Source organism: Dermacentor albipictus, chromosome 6, assembly GCF_038994185.2.
Source record: "Dermacentor albipictus isolate Rhodes 1998 colony chromosome 6, USDA_Dalb.pri_finalv2, whole genome shotgun sequence".
NCBI classification, from domain to species: domain Eukaryota; kingdom Metazoa; phylum Arthropoda; class Arachnida; order Ixodida; family Ixodidae; genus Dermacentor; species Dermacentor albipictus.
In genome coordinates this window covers 56,625,589-56,645,244 of record NC_091826.1, presented here as the reverse complement: position 1 = coordinate 56,645,244, position 19,656 = coordinate 56,625,589, and the positions used below count along the sequence as shown (strand labels likewise).

General features: G+C 45.7%; 2 long non-coding RNA genes across 2 annotated transcripts in view; both read right to left on the bottom strand.

Moving 5' to 3' along the window:
- The window catches only part of LOC135907833 (uncharacterized), a 309,573-nt gene that overhangs the window by 88,071 nt on the left and 201,846 nt on the right, over positions 1-19,656 (bottom strand). The window lies entirely within an intron of this gene.
- Positions 7,939-19,352, bottom strand: LOC135907816 (uncharacterized). Its single transcript, XR_010566126.2, has 4 exons — positions 19,019-19,352; positions 17,768-17,824; positions 10,550-10,740; positions 7,939-9,251 (listed from the first exon to the last, which is right to left on the bottom strand). It is a non-coding gene; the product is annotated as an uncharacterized lncRNA (long non-coding RNA).

Sequence of the window (19,656 nt, the reverse complement as noted above, 5' to 3'; positions counted from 1 at the left end):
ACCGGTGGTTCGTTGCTCAGCTCACTGTAACGAGTGAACGCGATAATTCGAGGAAGCCGCAGGCAATAGAAAACAATATGAGGCTTTTCAATGTGGGAAAAATGCTGCAGTCGCAGCAGGTGAGTTGCGAACCGACGGAATCGTTGAATGCTGTGTTTTTGCTTCTGCAAATGCGCCACAAGCACTGCGGATGCGCCCAGTGGTCCATTTTAACTTTTGCGAGTGCGGCCGTTAACTTTCACGCATCCAGTGCCACTAAAGCCCCTTAAACTTCGCAAAGTACTGCCACGCTTTGAAGAATGCCGCCTCTCCCTCGCGCGCTCTGAACGAGGCCAACGCCGCGTCGCTATTGGCCTAATAGAATCACGTGGGCCTTGGCGCCGTGTATCAGCGCCATTTTTGCTCGAGAAGCGTCTACGGAGTGGCGAGGAGCGCATGTTGGCGCCGTTGCTACGCTCGAGCAGTGTAGGCGGCGCCACGGTCGGGCAGGGAGCATGAAAGAGATTAGAAACGAGGCGGATTGAAGGCGGAGGAGGAGAGTGTCGCTACTTTACGAAGTTTCAGGGGCTTTAAGTGCCACATTCCCTGTTGCACTTAACCAATGGTACAAATTGTATAATACGCAAGACAGCATAAGTAGACAACCAGCACCCGCAAAGTGGAGAAAATGGACAAAGTTAGTTTCGCTTTATAAATACAGGAGGGATAATTAGGGTAAAACATAATTTTGCTAACTTTCTATTAAAACTTCAGCATAAGGTTATGTGCTACATTTGTAAAGTATAGTTCAGACATATATGAAAAAAAGATATGCTGCAGTTTAGAAGAATTGCTTTAAAGAATGTTAGAGAGGAAGGTTGTGACACCATTGCGGCTAAAACGACAAAGTCTAACGTTGAGCTGCGTAGCTGCTTGCTTCCATTGGCAATAGTTCATCGAGTTCAATAAACACGCCGAAGTTTTGGACACGGCTATAACACCTGGCCTTGCAAATTTTGCGCTTGCTAAACAGACGAAGCCTGTGGTGGCTTCATGCGGCTCAGTTGCGGCGCTTACAACGCCCCATCCTATTTCTGGCTCTTTTGCAGCAGCCACTGCGCCGTTGCATCTGAATGAGCCCCCGGCTGCCGAATTTGTCGGTGGCAATGGCATCGATCCCGCAGCCCAACCGCTTCCAGCTTCATCATAATCTGAAAATAGCTTCAGCCTCGGAATTGATAGTAGCGTTGGACTCTCACCAAGCCTGGATGGACTCGACGTTGAAATGGCGGTCGCACAAGAAGCAAAGTGTGCCCTCGCGTCAGCTTCTGGCCCGGACGGCGCCCGGGATCGCCGCGCCGAGTTACAACGGCCAAAGTAACCTCGGCCTTCTTCGAGAGGGTCGAAGAAGTGACGTGTGTGCTGCATATCCCCTGGCCTTGTTCCCAGGGCGCTGACTTGAACAACACGACCAGGTCAGTTCAGGGACACTTTTAATAAAATATGGCTGACACATTGAATAATATTTCATTAAACGCACAGGGGTTCCGAAATCCTATAAAACAAGCCGAAACTATCAGCGTGGCCCGCGCTAAAAACTGTGACATTCTGTGTTTGCAAGAAACAATTTTTTTTCACTATTGGACATGTTCCTGCCTTCAAACGCACTTTCAACCTAGATTGCTTTTTCTCTTTTGCGACATCACGCTCTAAATGAGTCGGTATTATTATTTTCAACAGAGCTCTCTTGCGAGATCATGGTTTTTGTGGTGGGACATGGCGCATATTGGCATTTGATTGTCTGCTATCTTCATTTAGGTTACGTATTTTCTGCATCTATGGGCCCGCTCAAGCCACTAAGTCCAATGATTTTTTTTCGTATCCTGGACGTGTATTTCCTGGACGATCGTCCCGTGGTGCTTGATGGGGATGTTAACTGCGTTTTAGACACGCGAACAGATGTGCGAGGCCTGGGCTGGGGTCGCCCTGATTGGAACGTACGGGAGTTGCGTCGCCTCGTCCAGCACTTCTCGTTTGCTGGAGACACATAGACTTTTCCATGGTACCTTATTGGCGTGGACGTGGCGACGTGGCACGTCGTCAAGCAGGTTAGGCCGTGCCTATGTGCCAACCAATTTAGCTCAGTGTGTCTCCCAATATGATGTAATAACTTTACCTTCATCTCCTGTTTATATTTCCGATCACCGACCAGTTATGCTTGAAGTTTGCTTCCCTGCGTCTTCAGCAGCAAAACCTTGGCGCCTCGACATCTGCGTTCTACATGACACGTCTACATAACACCTCAATAGTCTTGCGAGCCTCTGTTTCTTGTTCTGACCCAGAGTCATGGGACGCGCTCAAGGTGCATTGGCGTCTGCATTGTTCAGTTGAAGGTCGTGCACTCAGACGACGCACGTCAGAAGAACTGGCGGATACTGCCACGAAGCTCCGTATCGCCCTTCGGGTCAATCAACTGACTCCGCTGATGAGGTCATGGCAGCGTGAGCTACGCAGGCGTTTCCAACGCCTCATCGCAGCGTCGTCTTTGCCAGCTGCTGCTTGGCGATGCAGACGTAATCCGTGTGCACACCCTCAAATCCTGCGCTTAAGAAATTAGCTTTTTAGACAGCCGAATGCATTCGGTTCTGTGGCCCCTACACACTAAGAAAAAAAAAGAGTATCCCTTACTCTTTTCGAAGAGTCTGGACTCGTCACGTATATGACACACTTTGTGGGAGACACCCGAACTCTCTTTTGGCAGAGAGTCCCGAGACTATCTGTGCTCCATACAAGGTGTTTGCGTGACTCCGCACACAATAGTCATGCATACTCTGTTGTAGTAGTTGCCTATACTCTCTCAAAAGGGTTACAACACTAGTGCTAAGGGAGTCGGTTAACAATTCTAGATGAGTCAGACGACTCAAGATAAAGTGTCACATGAAAACTGCACGAATGATTCCGGTAACTATTTTAGACGAGTTTGATGACTCCAGCAGTGTGTGTCAAGTTACCCTTAGTCCGTGGTGCCGGTCTCTTGCAAATAAAGTAAAGCAACTGATCCATGTAAGGCATTTCACTCTTGGATGGCAGTGTCGAGCCGCTTTTCAAGATGTGTCAACAACTCTTGCTGCAAGTACACACGACTACGGCTAGTTTTCAAGAAGACTACTGTGAAAAGACAACAGGATAACAAAGAATCCACAGCAAACGTGCCAAAAAGCACATGGCAGGCTAGCAAGAAAAAGTTAATATTTCATCAATCTTTGTTATTGTCTTCTGGAAAATTCAAATGTATCAGTCAGCACAGAATCACTATGAAAGCAAGACAGTTCTCATTACTATTAAACTGGAATCAATAGCCAACCAAGCAAAATGTAGCAAAAGCAAAATCCAATATGTAGCCTGCAGCTGCATATGCATGACACTGCAATGCCACTCAAAACCTTGATGAGACCCCAAAATATTATGTAACTCATGTAGAAGTTTAATTCACCACCGCACAAGTCTCTTATAATATGTCAAAAGATTTATAAGTTCAACCTATTTCCCTGTTCTAAACTTACAACTTAACATTCTAAGCAAGTAAGCTACACATAACAAATAAGAAAGGCTGCACTTATGTGCAAATGAGACCCATATAATGAAGTGCAATAAAAACAACATTCCAACTTAGATTACATTATCTATGCATTATACTATGCTTGTTAAAAACAACTGGTTGGCAATTGATAATCCAATCTAACAGTAAAAACAGCTGTCTTACCTTATGGTACTCTTGTTGGCACTTTTTCCCACACAATTTGTGCATGTTAGCGTGAGATGAAAATTGATCTGAAAAACACCACATTAAAAAGTTGTGCATCAATTTTATTCTGTCATACAACATGCAACAGTGTATAAAAACTTCATAACTGACAAAATTACAAAAATAAATACAGCAACACTTATACTGATCATTTATTTATGTTGAGAAACATACTTTCGCAAGACAAAGTATAATAGCTGACACAGACAATTTCACAGGCAGAAATAACCGCTAATACAAAACTTTCCATAATGCAAACACATTGACAAAATAAGTAGCACAGGTAGCTGTATTTTGTTACGGCAAAGATGGCGCATGAATTACGAGGACAAGGAAGGAAGCAGAACACATAAACTATACCCAGCTACATGCACGCAGCTGTAACAATACACATAGTGCACAAAGATCCAGAAGAAACAAAGAGGAAGATGTGAGGAAGGCTTCTTTTACGCATCACAAGTCATCCTGTAAGAGCACATTATGCACTGGCTGTAATCTATCCTCAGCCCATACATGAATAAGTTACATTAGGTGCCACATTTACAAATCACTCATACAATGTTCTTGTGATTTCTCTTATTCCAATCTTTACCTAAGCAAGCATGACTGAGTTACATAAAGCCTCCCTACGGCTTGGCACATATACAGAAAGAAGTGTTTCTATAAACACTGGAGGTCACGGACGGATGACTGACACACACCTCTTTTAATTCTTTTGTCTTTGTCATTATGATTATCTATCACAGTAGTCTTTTGTAGAGTGAAACACTTCCAGATAATACACTGTGTGCAACCAAGTGTGAATACCTGTTCTCGATTTTATTTATTTCTACCTTTCTCTGGTGTCCCGCTAAGGTAACAATGGCGCAAAGGATTGTCTTCCCAATGTATGCGTTCCAATACAACAGGAGCAGATGATAAGCCACATTAATGGTGCGTGAAATAAAACATCTGTGCTGAACTTTCTGCTGCCGCTCCAATCTGGAGTGATTTTTTTTGCTTTCTGTACACTAGCACAGGTGCTACGTAGTCCCCTTGGTGCCCAAAGCAACTCTCACACCCGAGCAGGATGTCCATTTTTTTTAATTCTAAGCAAAACTCTGGTTATGGGGGACAATTGCGAACTTATATTTTTGCTTTGTATCTTAGTTATGTTGTTGACCTTTAACTTTAGCCACTTCACTACTTTTCTGCAGGTGCAGACAGGCCATTGCACCAATGCTAGGTTTTGAAAACACCAGAGCAGGGTAGAAAGCAAGAACAGATATTTATAATTTGGGTGCCCACTCTGCATTGCATGGATATGTTTCAATGAACGATAAAACTACTTGGTAGATAAACATATGAAAGATAAGGGAATTAAGCTCGAAGCCTACCATACCAGTAACTGGGAATTTCATGTATAAATGAAATTTAGAGATTCCCAGTGATGAAGAAACAGTTTTGACAATATGTGCCAAGGTCACCAACTCACTCATGCTCACAAAGGAAACAAAATAAAAACAAGCAAGATTAAAAGAATTCGAACTTGCAACCTAAAGTGAGACACCTCGCATGACTGATTTATGTATTTACTGAGCATAAATTACATCTGGCACATAATCTGCTTGTACATGACAAACAATGAGTTCTGTAAGCCTTGTGGGACAATTCTGTGTGAAAGAGAAATCTATTTGATCATTACCTTTTGGGTATGTGTATCTCAGAACTGGTGCTAGTCTGAGTTCTTACAAAGTAGACGTCATTGAGTACTGTAATTCTAATGCCTGCCACTGCTATAAATTTCTGTTAGTCGCACTGTCATGAAGCAGTTATGTTCAATAATTAGCGGCAGTCACCGCTGAAACACTCAGTACAAAACACGAAATAAATATATGCAGTCGGAATGTAAATCTCGAACAAAGTTATAATCAAGTCTACATTTCACAGAACTGTCTTTTTTTCTGCTAGTGTGCCAATACCATTTTCACATTCACAAACATTTTTGTATTGCTCTCCTGACAAATGCAGGAAAATGCAGTCTTTAACAGAAGCCCTTGGGAAGACAGCCCAGAGTCGCTTTGACAAGAGGACTTCCCTTAAACTTTTGTCGCTATGTTGTAGGTCACTGTAGCAAGGGGAACATTTTGCTGATTGAATATTACTCGAAATATTTTTATTATTTGTACTAGAGGTTTGAAAAGAGAGCCAATTGTAGAGTTCTTCATGCAGATATTATATATTCCATTAGTTTTTGTTTAGCTGCTTCTCAAGTTATGTCCTACACAACAGCAAAATACATAGTCATATTTGCAGGCACTTTCTTGTGTAATAAATTTTCACAAAAGGCAGTGTGCTGCAGCTAACGCAGCTCTTTGTAGACTGCAAAGTGCCAATATCTATTCAAACAGCATGTAAAGTTACTAGAAGTATGCAATATTAGTAGGCAGGCAGACAGGCCTGCCTACTAATCTAGCATACTTCTCATGCTATTGTGAAAAAAATTACAATATATCTCAAAAACTTGTTTTCACAATAGCATGACAATAACCTTATGCACTTATAATTGTCCTATACTAACGAAATTTGGCATACATACTATTCAAGATATGCAGAATGCTGATATCTCATTGAAAGTGCAATCTGTAAAATTATTTAATGTGGCCTAATATTTTTTGCATAGTTCCAGTAATTGTACAAGCCGTTTCGATAGGTGTCATCACTTTGCAGTATATAACTAGCTAAATAAGATACAGCATGAAGCTATTTCTGAAAATTTTATACACAGGAAAGTGCCCACAAGAACATTTTGCCACTGTGTAGGACCATAACTAAAGAACAGCAGCTACACAAAAAACAATGACAATTCAAATCTAATAAAACACTTTATGAATGACAGTATATTCAAATCTCTAGTACAAATATATAAAAAAGTTGTTTTGAGGAGTATTTCCCCTTAATAAGTGGGTGTCAGTGTTTTCTACCAAAGTGTTAGCAAATGCCTTCAGGCATACCATGGGGAGCTTTATAAATAGCACACGCATGCATCTGCCTAAAAAGCCCCACGCCCTGCTTGCATTCATTAGTCATTTTTGCATTCTGTTGTATGTCACCATTTGCATCCCTTAACATTGAGTGCGTAAAACCAAAAGCAACCTAATACCGTATTTACTCACATAATGATCGCACTCGCGTAATGATCGCACCCCTAAATTCTGATGTCAAAAGTCGATTTTTTTATTTCTCGGGTAAGATTGCACCCCAAACTTGCCGCAGCGATATGTCATGTGCCAAGTCTAGCTAATAATGATCGCGCTTACCATCTGTCAACTGCTATGAGAACAACTCTTCAAGACAAACCAAGTAGTCTGCACGCACCAAACATTCTTAAGCAGATGCCCCATTTCATTCCTTCCATCACTTTCCGCACTTATATGACAAAAAAAAGCTACAACCAAACTTGCCTTTATTATGTGTAGTCTTTGTAATGGTTGTGGTCAACAAAAACAACAAAAAAGGCGTCTTTCGTTTCTCCTCGTCTGCCCTTGTGGGCACGCAACAAATCGCGAGTGGCAATGATAGCAGCCACGTTTACAGTGATACGTTAGAAGTGTACCCTATTCATTCGCCGACGTTTGTAACGCAGCTAAGATATTCGCCCACCCTTAGCGGAAACGTGCCATATTAGGATAGTGGTGAAGACAAATGCCGCAGTTTCCGCAGCATGCCCGCCATGTGTTCCTATGTCACAGGCAGCTAAGCGCGCCCATCTGTTTCTGTCCCCTCAAAGTGGACATGGCTATGTTATTGCCGCAAACTTGCCGATATTATTCATTACTGATACGGAAGAAACTGTTTGAATGCACGTAATGTACTCACGAAAAGAAAAAAAAATAGTGTTCGGCGCGTTCAGCTTGCTCTGCCGGCCACCATGTTTTTGTTTTGTGTGTGTGTCCCGCAGTACATACAGAGGCAGCCACCTCTTTGTTGACCTGTTGTCATCCCGTAGCAAATGCCAGAGGATATATTTTTTTCTTTTGGTGGGAAATTTACCCAGCGTAATGATCGCACCTCTGAATTTGAGTCAATTTTTTTACAATAAAGTGCGATCATTATGCGAGTAAATAGGATAACACACTGAATTTTCAGCATGTAAAGGGGTTGTATAAAAATCGGGGCAGCCAACTCTAGTGTGACAATAAACAAATATTTGTTCTCACAATAATGAAACCAGTCATAAAATATATCCTACAAATTTGGAAATGAATACCCAAAGAACCTTGCTGATTGTCACATTAATTTCCTAAACAAGATCTTTTGATGTTTATAATTCCTAGTTTAATTCACTTTCTCTAGTAAATGAGCTCTGACCTAGACTATTCAGTGTAGGAGACTAACCCAGACTTGGAAGCCAATATTTAAATCTGAAATAAAGTCATTCATCCCACGACCACGTCACTGCTATGTCATCAGAAGCGTGCATCCATGGACATATAGTCTGTAAAAAAATTTTTACATGATCTGTACTGTTCCTCTTGCACTAATAAATTAGGAAATGCATTTGCTATTTAAAGCACTGCTGTAAACCTTTGTGTTTGAGAAATGCAATACTCAAAAGTTTAACACAACCAATGTGTACATGAAACCTACGATGCCTTTGGCATTCGTCAGTGTGACAAATAGGCACTGAGAAATGCCAAGGGCATCATAGCTTTCTTGTTTCAAACCTTGTATGCGAGTATATTACTGGTGTCTTTGCAGTGAAGGGAAGTCACATTATTATCAGACTTATGAGGGGAACTCATGTTTCTCTAGTTTAATATTTTCTTTTTTGTGCTCCTATATTCTTTACTTTTCCAAAAATAATGGGTGCTTGAAATAAGTACTCTATATTGCTCTTAAATATTTCCTGCACCAGAGCCCACGTTGGGTTACATTTCTTGAACACTTTGCAGTGCTGTAGATTATCAAAAGGAAGAAAAAAATGCCGTAAGTTTGCATTTTAGCCTTCTGTATAACAAGAAGTATGAACCTATCAATTACATAGACAAGTACAAAAGAACTATGAAAAACTGTGCATAAAGACAGACATACATTATAATAGCAGGAATCGATGGCGAGAATTCTAATAGAAAGGAACCATTAAAAACTAGGCACTAAAGACACATATTAATTATAATAACACAAGTATTTGCTAAGGATTTGAAGAGACAAAAAAAATGTCTCTTCAAATCACTCCACCCCAACATTCATCCATGGTTCGATGAGTGACCACAGCTGGCGATGCGGTTTGGATAGGTGGAAGCTGAGTGCAGCTGTGAAATAGGTGGAACATATTGAGGGTCACCAAAGGTTGCACGCTGGTTGCACAGCAGGTTGCCTCGATCTCCGGACTCACTCGACGTCCTGCGTTGAGCCTGGTTATACGTCGTTTGCAAGAGGCCTGGCCCAAGTGTGTGGCACGGCTTGGGTAAAATTTCGAGGCAACCTGAAAAACACAGATCCATATCTATAAGCAACAAAATATTCTCCATCATAGGGCAAACCTGAAGTTTACCATCGGCACAAAGCAGATAATGAAAACAGACACAAGTCACCAGACTTGAGGTATACAGATGTGCAAAAGTATAAATGAATGTGAAGAGCTGCTTATAGGACAGAATGTTTCATTCCGTCTTTTGTAGACCAATAATAGTATCTTAACATAAAGTCAAGTGTACTGGGCCCTCCCTAAAAAAATTCAAATAATGGGGTTTTACGTGCTAAAACCACTTTCTGATTATGAGGCACGCCGTAGTGGAGGACACCGGAAAGTTCGACCCCCTGAGGTTCTTTAATGTGCACCTTAATCTAAGTACACGGGTGTTTTCGCATTTCGCCCACCTCGAAATGCGGCCGCCGTGGCCGGGGTTCAATCCTGCGACCTCGTGCTCAGCAGCCCAACACCATAGCCACTGAGCAACCACGGCGGGTATGGCCCTCCCTATTTCTGTAAGTAGGCTATTTCATGCGAGCTGTCCCGACCTGGCACACGACCACTTGAAATTTCTTTTCGAAAAACTGGAGGCCCTTCAATATAGGACAAATGTTCATTTCAAGAAATACTTGTGTAACGCACTAAACTATGCATCATAAAAGGCATAGCCAAAAAATTTGTTCCTTCATTAAGGGGGCCAAATTTTTCAGGACAATAAAGAGAGGCCTTACACCAAAAATTGAACTGCTTATTAGCCACTGCTCAGTTTATTATGGGTCATTAAAAATGGACAAAATGGCCTATTAACTTTATTTTCATAGAACTCGCTTACAGCAAAAGCTGCAAATTTATGTAATCCACATATTTAGGACTTGTGCTGCACGCAAAAACTGGTTTCAGGAAGATAAATTATGCAGCAGTGCACAGAGATGAGGATGAACTAGCAAAAAATGTCAGTTTTGGTGTAAGTTTATCGGCATACTTACTATTGAGACAGTCCTAGTAAATTTATGCCCAATAACATGTATGAAAGTACACTGTATTGTTTTTAAATTGCTAAAGCTTTATCAAAGCAGTTTTGTGTCAAGCAAGAAAAAAAATTGTACAAGTGGTCTCCTACTAGTTTCAAAATTTGCATCGCATTTCGTCTAATACACATAGCCTCTTGGCGGCTAAGGCAAAATAGATGGACTTGAGCATTCCTGCACCGATAGCAGGGAGTCTAAACTGCTTCTAAGTTAATTCTTTTATTGCCGAGTGGCTACAAGCCACTTCACTCAAAAATTTGCCACTTAATTACATGTATTTACCTCGATCGTTCTGTCAGCTTCCAGCCTGCTTGGCATCATCACGAAGGCTGCCAACTCCCTAGTGGACGTAGCCAGGACACGGTGGTGGCAGGACGCAGTGGCAGGAGCCGCCAAAGGCTTCGAACTCCCTAGTGAACATAGTGAGGACACGGTGGTCGTAGGATGCAGGGGCGGGAGCCACCAGAGTGTACCTGCAGCAAATTTGCACAAACGCTCTTAGTCCTACCATGTCACAGTTTACAAGAAAAATTCAGCTGTCTGTGTAACATGGATACCAATACAAATAAATGTAAACAGTTAGGTCCTACAACACAACTAGAACATCGACAAAGAAGAAATGGTACTTATGTTTACGAAAATCCAAGCAATGAAAAAAAAAATGTGCATCCGATTTGTGCGTGGAAGCTCAATGGTAACCTGAGCACATACCATCAAGTGATTTGCTAGTCAACTGCAAGCCTCTTAAAATGTCATTGTATATTTTTTACATGCACTATGTTAAGCTGCATTAAAACAAGTTCAATATCTCTGAATATAAGTAAATCACGAAGCAATTCAATTAATGAATTCCAGAGGTCATTAATGCAACAAAGTGCAAGCTCTGAATGAAGCTGGCCAAACTGGGTAGTGACAAATAACAATGTGGTTCTCTACATCTTGTTTTTCTGGCTTTCGCTGTAGCATTAAAATACACAAGAAATTTCACATTCCTGACATTTAACCCTGCAAATTTTTATTTCATAATGCATAATACTTCAGCAAGAGCACTAATGCTGTCTTTTAATCGTAAATAGTGATAGAACAAGAAATTTTACTGGAGCCAATGTTTGGCAAGAAAACTTATCTCCTTCTCTTTGTCGAAACATTGGCTCCAGCGATGCTCCTTGTTCTACGGATCTTATCATTTCAAGTCTCTGTCTTCCTGTGAACCTCTGTACTTTCAATGTTGTATCAATTAAATTGTAATAACGGAGAATTAGTAGATGTAGCTGATGAAGAATTTGTGCTTGTTGGTAGATAATGACAGAGTAACTGCGCAACATAGATATTGACACGTGTACTTATCTTTATCGGGCGACCACGTTTCGCCGCTTGACAACTGTAATCGCACAGCGAGGGACGCGCCTGAATGTATCCGATGTTTCTGGAAAGTTATCGATGCTTCTACCCGGCTGTCTGTTGTCGCCGAACCTTGTGTTATCTGATTTCATCGCGTAACGCGAATGGTGTAGAACTTTGTGGAAGGCACACGGGTCCGAACGATTAGTCTGGAACATTCGACGACTGCTCTATAAAAGCCGACGCACTTGACCCGCCGATCAGATTTTCGACGATCGCCGACTGTGTTCGCCGCTATCGTTGTGCTTTAAGTGTAGCCTGTTTTGTGGGCACAGGTTCGCCCAATAAAAGCTAGTTTCGTCTTTCACAGTACTGCTACTGTGTTCTCTCTTCACCGTCACTACCACGTGACATCTGGTGGAGGTGCCAGTGCGTTCATGTACCGAACGCCCCCGCAAAGCCGCGATCCAAGCCCGAAGCCCGAGGACCAAACTAACATCGCCGAAGACCAGCGTGCTAGCCGCAGACTGCAAGGACTGCCCCCAGAGCACGGACTTCTACCTGAGTCGACAAAGAAGATCGTGGTCAAAACAACTCCAATGGCTGCCCCAGCGTCCCCCGTTATCCTACAACAACCTCGGGACCCACCGACCTTCCATGGAGCAGCGACTGAAGACCCAGAATCCTGGCTGGAGACCTACGAACGAATCGCGACTTTTAACAACTGGGACTCCGACGACAAGCTGCGGCATGTGTACTTTGCCTTGGAAGATGCCGCCAGAACGTGGTTTGAGAACCGGGAGTCGACCTTGACGACATGGGACCTCTTCCGTACCGGCTTCCTGCGCACCTTTACGAGCGTCGTGCGCAAGGAAAGGGCCGAAGCCATGCTCGACGCCCGAGTGCAGCTACCTAACGAGAATGTTGCCACCTTCACGGAAGAAATGAAACGTCTATTCCGCCATGCCGACCCGGATATGCCCGAGGAGAAGAAAGTCCGCCTTCTCATGCGTGGTGTGAAGGAAGAACTTTTCGGCGCAATGATACGAAGCCCACCGAAGACCGTAGAAGAGTTCCTTCGCGAGGCCGCCAGCATCGAGAAGACACTCGAAATGCGGAACCGGCAATTCAACCGCCGTACAAGCTCTGCCCACTACGGAGGAATTCAATCACTGGCCGCCGACGACCTACGCGACACTATCCGAGCTGTCGTGCGGGAGGAGCTACAAAAGCTGTTCCCATCATCACAGCCTCAAGTGGCTTCGATTGCCGACGCCGTGCGTGAGGAACTCCAACAACAACTTGGAGTAGCCCCTGAATCGCCGCAACGTGAGCCGCAAGCGATGACCTACGCCGCCGTCGCACGCCGTCAAGGACCCCCTCCGCGACCGCGCCAGGGCCCTGTCACGCCACAGTTTCGTCGTCCGCCGCCGCCGCCGCCAGCACGACCACCCGTCGCCCAGCGCACCTACGCGAGGAAGACGGACATCTGGCGTGCTCCTGACCACCGCCCGCTCTGCTACCACTGCGGAGAAGCGGGTCACGTCTACCGACGATGTCCGTACCGGGAGATGGGACTGCGAGGTTTCGCCGTCAACGCGCCGCGTCCACAGCTTGGCGAGCGCCCACGTGACATCGCCGATTACCTCGCCGCTACTCAGTGGAGCCCTCGACGGCCGTCCCGTTCGCCATCACCAGGCCGCTACCTGTCGCCGCAGCGCCGACCATACACTGGCCCAGCCCGGGGCCGGTCAGCGAGCCCATATCCGGAAAACTAAAAGCAGCAACCGATGGAGGTGCGGTTGCTGTTCGTCGAACTGACGAAGATCCTCCGCCGCCGACGAAGACGACGACGAAACGATCTCGACGACATAACAAAGACACGCCGCCGTCCCGACGAAGTCAGGAAGGCAAGACTACACCGACGAACGACGACTTGACGACGCGACGTTCCAACTTCAGTTCAACACGACGCAGCCGTGATCCGACGCCACGACCTAACTGCAACGCCAGACAAAGAACCACCGACCTCGACGTGCTTCTCGACGGCCACGCAGTCACTGCCTTAGTCGACACAGGGGCTGATTACTCCGTCATGCGTGGACACATCGCCGCCCAGTTGAAGAAAGTTAAGACTACGTGGGAAGGCCCTCAAATTCGAACCGCTGGAGGACACCTCATAACGCCGTCTGGAGTCTGCACGGCAAGAATTACCATTCATGACCGGACATACCCTGCCACCTTCGTTATCCTCCAACAGTGTTCTCGAGACGTCATTCTCGGTATGGACTTCCTGAACCAACACGGCGCAGTCATCGACCTGAAGTCGAAGTCAATAACGCTGTCGGAAGATAAAGCGATACCGCCAGAGAGCCCTCGTAGTCACCACGCCTTGAGTGTGCTCGAAGACCACGTGAGCATCCCGCCCCGCTCCAGCATTATTATTTCGGTCGGCACCGAAATACCCGCTGACGTAGAAGGTGTCATCGAAGGCGACCAACGTCTCCTGCTAGACCGTGAAATTTGCATCGCAAGAGGGATCGCTCGACTGCATGGAGGGAAAACTGAAGTGTTGCTGACAAACTTCAGCCCGGAGTTCAAGCACATCAACAAGGGCACGACGATCGCGTACATCGAGGAAATTCTGGAAACCGGTCCTCTCGGATTCCGCCGCATCTACCCCGACGACCATGGTTCCCGAACCAGACTACGACATTAATCCAAGTCTCCCAGTGATTAAGCAACAGCAGCTCAGAAGTCTGCTTCGACGATACAAAGACTGCTTTTCGACGTCATCGAGGATTCGACAAACCCCAGTCACAAAGCATCGCATAATAACCGAAGAGTGCGCTCGACCACTCCGCCAGAGCCCTTACCGAGTTTCGACGAGAGAACGCGAAGCTATAAGACACCAAGTCGACGAAATGCTGCGCGACGACATCATCCAGCCGTCGAAAAGCCCGTGGGCGTCTCCAGTTGTTTTAGTGAAGAAAAAGGACGGAACCCTACGTTTCTGCGTCGATTATCGTCGATTGAACAAAATCACGAAGAAAGACGTATACCCCCTCCCACGGATAGACGACGCATTGGATCGGCTCTTCAATGCTAAATACTTCTCATCGATGGACCTCAAGTCTGGCTACTGGCAAATAGAAGTCGACGAAAGGGATCGCGAAAAGACCGCCTTCATCACGCCAGATGGCCTCTACGAGTTCAAGGTTATGCCATTCGGACTGTGTTCGGCGCCTGCAACGTTCCAGCGCGTCATGGACACAGTATTAGCAGGACTGAAGTGGCAGACTTGTCTCGTTTACTTGGATGACGTCGTCGTCTTCGCCGGAAATTTCGACGATCACCTTAGGCGGCTTGCCACAGTACTAGAGGCCATCAAGTCATCAGGGCTCACTCTGAAGCCAGAAAAATGCCGGTTCGCTTACGACGAGCTTCTGTTCCTAGGTCACGTCATCAGTAAATCCGGAGTACGCCCCGACCCGCAGAAAACAGCTGCCATCGCAAAGTTCCCGCAGCCCACCGACAAGAAGGCAGTGCGTAGATTCCTTGGCATGTGTGCCTACTACAGGCGCTTTGTCAAGGACTTTTCACGCACCGCCGAGCCGTTGACACGTCTAACTAAATGTGATGTTGAGTTCAAGTGGGAAACGCCGCAGGCCGACGCATTTGAAGAACTCAAACGACGCATGCAGTCACCGCCGGTACTTGCGCACTTCGACGAGTACGCCGATACAGAAATCCATACCGACGCCAGTAGCCTAGGCCTCGGTGCCGTTCTAGTCCAGAGGAAAAACGGAGTCGAAGAGGTGATATCTTACGCTAGCCGGTCGCTGTCAAAAGCGGAAGGCAACTATTCTACGACCGAAAAGGAATGCCTCGCCATCGTTTGGGCTACAGCTAAATTTCGCCCCTATCTTTATGGCAGGCCATTCAAAGTCGTCAGTGACCATCACGCTTTGTGTTGGCTAGCGAGTATAAAGGATCCTTCAGGACGACTGGCGCGGTGGAGCCTCAGACTACAAGAATACGACATCACTGTAACCTACAAGTCCGGACGAAAACACTCCGATGCCGATTGCCTATCGCGCGCCCCCATTGACCCGCCGCCGCAAGATGACGAAGATGACGATGCCTTCCTTGGCATGATAAGCGCGGAAGACTTCGCTGAACAGCAACGGGCAGACCCGGAGCTAAAAGGCCTGGTGGAATATTTGGAAGGGCACACCGACGTTGTCCCCAGGGCATTTAAGCGCGGACTATCTTCCTTCACGCTTCAAAACAGTCTCCTCGTGAAGAAGAACTTTTCACCAGTCCGCGCCAACTACCTTCTTGTTGTCCCGTCAGGACTTCGTCCAGAAGTATTGCACGCCCTACATGACGATCCGACCGCTGGACACCTCGGTTTTTCCCGGACACTCTCGAGGATACAACAAAAGTATTATTGGCCGCGCCTGACCGCCGACGTCGCCCATTATGTCAGAACATGCCGAGACTGTCAGCGACGTAAGACACCGCCGACAAGGCCAGCCGGATTACTACAGCCAATCGAGCCTCCTTGCCGACCATTCCAGCAGATCGGGATGGACTTGCTGGGACCCTTTCCGACGTCAACAACCGGAAATAAGTGGATCGTCGTGGCGACAGACTACCTCACCCGCTTCGCTGAAACTAAAGCACTGCCGAAAGGTAGCGCAGCCGAAGTGGCGAAATTTTTTGTCGAAAACATCCTGCTTCGACATGGCGCCCCAGAAGTCCTCATCACGGACAGAGGAACGGCCTTTACAGCGGAGCTCACCCAAGCCATTCTGAAATATAGTCAGACAAGGCACAGGAGGACCACGGCCTACCACCCGCAGACGAATGGTCTTACGGAGCGGCTGAATAAGACCCTCGCCGACATGCTAGCGATGTACGTCGACGTCGAACACAAGACCTGGGATGCCGTCCTGCCGTACGTGACATTTGCTTACAACACGGCGGTGCAAGAAACAACACAGATCACGCCGTTTAAGCTGGTTTACGGCAGGAACCCGACGACGACGCTCGACGCCATGCTGCCCCACGTCACTGACGAAGAGAATGTTGACGTCGCTAGCTACCTCCAGCACGCCGAAGAAGCCCGACAGCTCGCCCGCCTACGGATCAAGAACCAACAGAGGACCGACAGCCGACACTACAACCTCCGACGACGCTTTGTTGAGTACCAGCCCGGCGACCGTGTTTGGGTTTGGACACCGATACGCCGGCGAGGACTCAGTGAGAAGCTGCTGCGACGCTATTTCGGACCCTACAAGGTCATCCGACGTATTGGCGCACTAGACTATGAGGTCGTGCCAGACGGTATTTCGCACTCACAGCGGCGCCGCGCACGATCTGAAGTGGTCCACGTGGTGCGCCTTAAACCATTTTACGGACGCTGATGAACTTCCTTAGTTTGTTTTCTTTGCTACGAGTGCTTTTCTTTGTTACTTTCGTTTGTTTGCAGCATCGGGTCGATGCTTTTTAAGAGGGGGGTAATGACACGTGTACTTATCTTTATCGGGCGACCACGTTTCGCCGCTTGACAACTGTAATCGCACAGCGAGGGACGCGCCTGAATGTATCCGATGTTTCTGGAAAGTTATCGATGCTTCTACCCGGCTGTCTGTTGTCGCCGAACCTTGTGTTATCTGATTTCATCGCGTAACGCGAATGGTGTAGAACTTTGTGGAAGGCACACGGGTCCGAACGATTAGTCTGGAACATTCGACGACTGCTCTATAAAAGTCGACGCACTTGACCCGCCGATCAGATTTTCGACGATCGCCGACTGTGTTCGCCGCTATCGTTGTGCTTTAAGTGTAGCCTGTTTTGTGGGCACAGGTTCGCCCAATAAAAGCTAGTTTCGTCTTTCACAGTACTGCTACTGTGTTCTCTCTTCACCGTCACTACCACGTGACAATATACAGACAAAGGAGGCTTATGTGTGTCGTCTCCTACAGCCATGTTTCTCTCTTTTGGACGATTACTCTATCTAGATGTAAAAGTATTACCCTTTGCACAATAATGCTGAAATGAAAAAGGCCAGGAAAGTGGACACAAAAATTAAAACAAATAGCATCATATGCTAATGAGATATGCAAAAGTGCCTGCTACGATCTGTCTCACCCATAACGTGCTGGATAAGATGGTGTCTTCTTCTGGATGTTGCCATTTCTTGAATACCTAAAATAAAGTACATTTCAAAATTACAAAGATACACAGAACAACAGCAGTAGCAGAGGAGATAATGCATTGTTTAGTAAAAGAAAGTAAACTAATCTCTGATACACCACAGACGAAATTTCCTTTATTAAATTAGTAGAAAAATACACCACACCTCATTTCATTCAATGATGTGAGCGTTTCTTGGTACAAGAAAAAAAGGTATTTCTGCATGAAAACAGTAATATAATCATAGCATTCTACTCTTACAAAATACGCTACAGTGACAAAGCCAACTACGGCTGTATATACTTAAAATTGTTATATGCACCTTACAATAGCCAAGACATGATAAACTTGGGTTCATGTGCAGCTCACCGGGAGATACAACTTTGCAATCAACTCATTTCTGCTTGCCAAATATCTGCATTAACATAAGACTACAAATAAAAAGACCCTCTTTTTCATAAAACACCGGACTCAAAATAGAAAATCCAGTAGGAATAGCACAAATTCTCTACACAACACAGCCAGGTTTTGTGCGCCTAGTACGATTTACTATATAAAGGTTGCAGCAAATTCATGCTTTTAAATATTTACAACCGTGAAAATAAAGATGACAAAAAATAGTAGCATTATACATCGGCTTATACTGTAAGCCAATGTGTTTCCGACTTGACGCCAAATGCACATTTAATTTGTTCTGTTTCAGCGCTTTTAAAGGGTTGTGTCTGTTCGCTCGTGCATGCAGCCGCCTTACTGCTACGAAAATATCTGTGCTGCCACATCGCCTGACACTGCCATACAGCGTGGTAGCGTTTTTATTATTCGCGGTAATATACCTAAAGCGCTAGTAAATCTTCAGAATAGACAACTGTTTTTTCGACAACCTGTCTTCGCCAGCGAAAGTCACACTGGTCACACTACACTTCAAGTTACGCAGTACTTGGTATTCTACGGATTTTTCGATGCGACAGGCCACTCGTCATTGGAGTCGTTAAGAACGGTGTTTATCTATGGCAGTACAGCTTTGCTATAATTTCAGATGCTCTCCTGAGGCTTCCGTCTGCCAGTAGTATTTTCGCATACATACGCCCACGCATGCCTAAGAAACGTCTGTGAACTGCCAAGAGAAACGTGGCGCAAAATGTAGCCGTGCCGGAAGGGCCGATTACGCGCCGTTTGTAAACTCGGAACAAAAGCTGATATGCTTACCTGAGAGGTTAAGAGAAATATGCCACAGGTCACTCTCCGCTGGTAGTCTCGTGTGCATCTGGTCGTCTCTGCGTGGCGATCTCCCATATCACAAGGAAAATACAGTGCAAAACGCAACACTTCCGGCGCTGCACTTGCTCGATGTCGGCAAAGATGAAATCGGCGACACGCCGCTGCTGGCGGCAGTCGTCCTCGTCGCAATCACACAGCACGGACAGAAGTTCCCACCGTAACTTGCCGCAACGCCTGGTTGCAGTCGCCCCTAACGCAGCGCTTTCAGAACCACTCCATAGAATAAAGAACCACCACTCGACGACAACGTACTCGCGCGAGATGCAACACAATTGAAAAATGGCGTCATACTACTGACGGCTTCGGCTTTGGATTATTTGAATCCGCACAACTAGTTTCGGTTTTCTTTCCTTGCGTTGAAACAAAAACTGTTTTGCTCACTGATAATTTTACGTCACGTAAGTAATGCTCACGAATGAAACAGCCATGAATTTAACACGCGTCTTGAAATACCCGCTACGTTCACTTCGCAGAAGCAAAATTTGCTCGTCCGAGTGCGGTTACGTTTGAAATATCTATCGTTGGGCTGTCGGAGCGTGCTCGAAGTGGGAAGACGCGGCGTAATT